The sequence below is a fragment of the Echinococcus granulosus genome (assembly GCF_000524195.1).
Source record: "Echinococcus granulosus chromosome Unknown EG_S00056, whole genome shotgun sequence".
NCBI lineage: Eukaryota > Metazoa > Platyhelminthes > Cestoda > Cyclophyllidea > Taeniidae > Echinococcus > Echinococcus granulosus.
Genome location: NW_020170436.1, coordinates 56,794 through 62,133, shown reverse-complemented (window position 1 = coordinate 62,133; position 5,340 = coordinate 56,794).

Sequence of the window (5,340 nt, the reverse complement as noted above, 5' to 3'; positions counted from 1 at the left end):
ATCTCTCGTGGGATTTGCTCTGTTATTGTGTCGATTACACCTTTTAATGTAGCGTCACGTTGGTGAGTAGCATTCCACTTCATTTCCTTTGATGTTTTGTCTCCTGGAAAATCACATATTTGTATATAAGAACTCCGTTGTGAAACCACGACTTCGGAGCACCCAAATGTGAACGGAGCGTGAATGAAAAGCGTTTGACTGGACAGGGTGTTGACTGGCTCATGAACGTACAGTGCTACACAATGCGTCGGTCAATGGTTTGAGCGTGAGTCTTCCGTCCAACAGACGGTGTTAGTCCTGGAAAAATAGGAATCTGAGCTGAAAGTGGGCCGTTGAAAAAGTAAATGTTGTAGAGGTGGAGGCTGTACTGCTGAATCTGGTGGTGCACCCCGAAGGGGGGCCTGATTTAGATGATCGGAAAGCATTCAGCGCAAGCACTCAATTAGCTATGAAATAAACGACTTCAAAAAAGAATACATCGACTGACTATCTACTCACTGAAACAATGGTGAATATTCTTGGCCAATGGTTAATAAATGAGTTGAGATATAAGTAGTATATAAACCTCCGTAATTCAAAGTCGAATATTTCATGCTTACTAAACCAAAAAGCTGCAAACTACAGCTGGAACATTCGAGACTATCCTCGGTGGCTCCATGGGATGTCTGAGTTCGTCAGCAGGCTCATTGTCATCTCTTTTGAGGTGTTCTCATTTCCTCTTTTGTAGGCTCAGAATTTGTGCGGTTCAGTCGAGTGCTACTCCAAGGTAGTACGGGTTGGCAACCGCCGGTGTACCGCCCCATTCTGCCCTGTCGTGCCGCCCCGCCAGGAGCGCTTGTCGCACCTGTGGCGCTGGAAAAGGAGGTGTAAGTGCTCTCCTCCATATCCCATTCCATGCCTCCTCAGCATGCTGCTAGATCGTAACTGACAGCAAAATGCATTCATGTTAGGGGAAAGCAATACTCATTTGTTAGGGATGTATTTGACAATCCGATCCTATTTGCGTATTTCTGTGATTGCTTATCAAGTCAATAACTTGTTGATTTGCTAACCTCTCATAGGTAGCAGCTAGTTCTCCCCAAGAAAACAGATTGTTTAGTCCGATTTTATGATCACAGCAATAAGAATGCCTATGTTTGTTTGTTTATTGGTCCACTCTGTTGAGACCACTCATTTTCCTCATCTAACAGTTAAATTTTTTTTTTTTAAACTTGGAGTCAATCTTGCGTGATTTGCCATTGTTGCAGCGAATGCTGACCAGTCTGCACTTCCTGCCCTCCAGGGAGATCCACACCCTCCTGCTCTTTTTAATTCATAGCGATGGAGGTGATTGACCAAGTAGAACGATAGAGTTCACTCAGTTTCTAACCCAATTTTGCAACGCCCTCCACGCTCCCAATTACTGTTATTCCATAACCACAGTCTGATTCTATTCTTCGTTTTGCTATTTGTTTGGCTGCCTTCACTCTCTGAAAGATCTATTTTCAAATAGAGGGGAAAGTCAATGAGACTAAAATAGTGTTGGATTCTGGCTGATTGACGTCCTTTATTAGTCTACTTGTAGTCTACTTCTACACGTCATTGTATTTGTGAATACCTGACTTTCCCACTTGAGTAATCATTCATTCACCCAGAGAAGCACATTGTGCTCATTCCTATTTCAACTTGACAGTGACATTTGGACTTTGACATGGGAAGTCAGTATTTTGACGGATGCATTAGTTACTTAATGATACTACATTCTCCCGGATTCTGATTGGCAGCTTGGAGCATTTTCATGGAGGCATATGTGCTGCGAATCACCTCCGAATCGCGACCAAAGAGTAGCTCTCCTTAGTCATTCATTTACAATTTAATGCAAATTTACCATCACCACAATGACGCATTCACTGTCACGTGCAGGTGATAACTCGCATTTCTTGCCTGGGTCCACACGTCACAAATACGTGACATGCGCTTCCGCCACTCCATAATATCGCCTTGCTGTGCTAAGTCTTTTCACAAACGGATCAGCCGGATTCAAAGCAATTTGGTCTTGGCTGGAGGACAATCACAACTCTTTTCTTTGAACAACAGTTGAAATCTTTGGGAAGTTAATCGCTGTTGTCATCACCTTCGGTGGGATGAAACGACCGTGGCTGTGGGGGCCGATTTTCCACTGGGGCAGACCCTGTCAAGCTCTAAGATGATAAAATTGTCTAGATTCTTCCATCTTAAGTAGCTAAAATACCACCACTGGCTGTTGTCCCAAACTGCCTGGGCTGTATTGGTTCTGTAGAGTTTTAGCACTTACTTTACCCTAGAAAGCAAAGGAAAACTGGATGCCCCTTTATTGAAATCTTACAGATGAATTGGAGGACTGGTGGCATAGGAACGGGACACGTAAAGTCCTATGCCAATGGCTTGAAAGCCGATTTGTCTGGATAAGTCTTCTGCCTCCCTCCTCTGTCTCGATTGCGTGTGGCATTCTGGATGCTCTCTGTGGTGCCTATTCTTCATGGGTGGAAAAATAAATTGACAGTTTTTCGTCTCGATGGGGAGGCCATCAGTCAACACTTCCATGACAGCTTTAACATAATCTGACCTTTTTGTACAGCTGAATCGCCTCATACTAGGATAGTCAAATCCACTGTATCGTTGCCCAAAATGCACTGACTTGTCCAAATTGCAAGTGGTCATGAATGTCTGCACCGTGTTCAGCGTTGCCACAGCAAGGTTTGTCCCTTCCACCATGTCACGGGGGCGGATTATGCAAACCAAGAGGCAGAAGTTGAACACTGCCTGATCATTGTTGCGTTGGGAGCAGGACCACGACGCGACAGCCGACGTTTTCACCGAAGGTGCACAGACGGTCACCTTCCAAACATTTGTAGCATTCATTCAGAGGGCTCACTGCTGAGCTGGTGAGCGGGTGAGGGAGTGAGCGTTCTGTCAGCGCAGCAAACATTTAAAAAACTGAGCATGAAGTCTTCTGTGGATGGGAAGAGATGTTGGTGGAGAGCTCGGGTGCTGCACCTTCGTCGTACTTCAGAAGTTTTGATAATCGACGCTCGGCGTTGCTTGATAGCGCGCATTCACCAACCCTGTTGTCCTCCATCTTGACTAACGATGTGTGGGTAGTACTGGACTGGCCCACGGCACGTGCACCGGCTATTACAAAGAGCAACAGGACAGAGTTGGCGGAGAATAGCTACATCCACTTATCGATAAGGTTTCATAGCGTTTTTTTACCCACTAGAATGAAATTTGACAGAGGTTACTGAGAGCACTTTACCTCTTCTGACGCTTATTAGCCACGGCACTACCCTGCTTCTATTTACGGCCCATCTGTGGACCACCTTACTTGACACAAATGCCACTTTTTTTCCTCCTTTCATCAAGCCAGACCGCATTTCATACCCCTTCGTTTGTTTGCCTGTCTACCTGACTGATGGGGCGAGAGGATGCAGCTTGGACGAATGTGTTCTCCGCTGCGGAAATCTCTTGCGCGTGGCGCAAAGGTCGGCTGTAAACGCTTGGCGTTACTACGATTGACGCAGTTTATTGCCTCATGGGCCACTTTACTGTCTAAAGTGGTGGTGGAGTCTGCACAGTTAAATAGGCATTTAAACAGACTTCGGCCGACCATATCCCACCTCTCTTGCTTGGAGTTCCGGATGACGACTTCTACTTTAGATGTCCGGTGCTCCACATCGAGTGCACTTCATGGAGGAGGACGTCTATCCAGGCCCTTTTCGGCATCTTTTAATGGGGGCAGACTCCATCGTGTCTCATCCTTTAATCGTCGCTTGTTTTCCCAACAGAAATGGTGAGGTCATGATAGGGCAGAAAAGAAAGCCTCAGCATAGAACTATTTGTCAGTTCGGCTAAACCCACCTAAGGGAATCTGCTTCGCTTCACCATCGTTCAAAATCGTAAGCTGTCTTTGGTGCCCTTGGTACCTACCCCATTTCGACATTGATCTCCATATCCGCTTCACTGTCAAATTCTATTTTTCCGTGTTCACACCATTGGTTGGTTTTGCGCCCCTCGATTGTCAGGAGGGAAAACTTATCTCCCCTTCAACGCATCAATCCAAAAATAGAAGGCGGGGAAGGGAGGGGCGAATCACAATGGAATGTTGTGTCAAATATCCGTTTCTCCTTAATACTACTGCTAAAATGCCTTCACTTAGCCTGATAGTTAACAACTCACTTATTCGCTTGTTTGTTGTGTGTGTTGACTTTCATTGTTAATTGATGTGTGTGTGGGAGTGAGTGAGTGTGGCTCTTTTATTTCCTAATTACGCAGTTAAACAGATTAAATGCTTGTGGTTTCATTTTACGGTTCCTGCTAGTTGAAATAACAGGCTCATCAAAATGCCAACATTGGCTTTCATTGGAGAAGGAAGAGGTGACTTGGGGTGGAAACCTCCCTACTTACCTCACTCAATAACGCGGTGTGTTGCTTATTTCTACTTTTGACGTAAATCGAGGTGCCACCTCTGAAGTAACTCAATTCATTGCTTGCTAAATCTTTTTTCATCTATCGGTTATGGGACAGAAATTGTGCCTTTGAAAGTCCGAGCATATTCGATGGTAACCCTCTCAATGGCACCTCAAGCCGGGTAGCCCAAGAGGACGAAACTAGGGGAGAGCGGGCTGACTGAAAGGGAGTAGTCATTGAAAGCTTGACAACCGTCTTTACTATCGCATTACAAGGGAAGCCCTCATGTAGTTGCCATGATTGCTTCCATGTGCAAAAGCTCCTAGAAGTTGACTAAAGTCCACTTCTTTTTAAGCACAGTTGATGTAGCCAAAACAGGTGGAAGGCGTGTTTGTCGAAGAACCGCTGATGATGGTGGGTAGATCTAACGTCTTCTGCGGGACTCTTTCACATCAGGTTGAGGGGTTTTACTTTTACAACTCCAAATAGGGAAGCAATAATGTCCGAAACACGTGTCTTGGGTCACCCCGCTCCAGCTGTCTTTACTCCTGCGGTGATGGTGGTGGTTGCGGTGTAATACTCGATTGAAGCAGGCCATTGGAACTGTGCAAACGCTTCAGCAACTGCCGTGTGTCTACCAGTAGTATTTTCCAACAGCAATCACTCCCGTGGATATTAAGTCAGCATGTGGAATTTCCAATCGGTGCATGACCTGTGATGAAGTTTTTGGAGCAGCGAACCTCCAGGGGAATGGGGAGCACAATTATTGTTCAACACATTTGGTTTCTGTGGTGTGTGGAATGTTCTAGGATGTCTCAGCCACGTCAATGTTGTTCTCAAGGTGTTGGCCACGCTTTACTGGGCGTGGTGGAGCAGGAAGGAGGACTAGATACGGTCTAAGGAGTCCTTTAACTT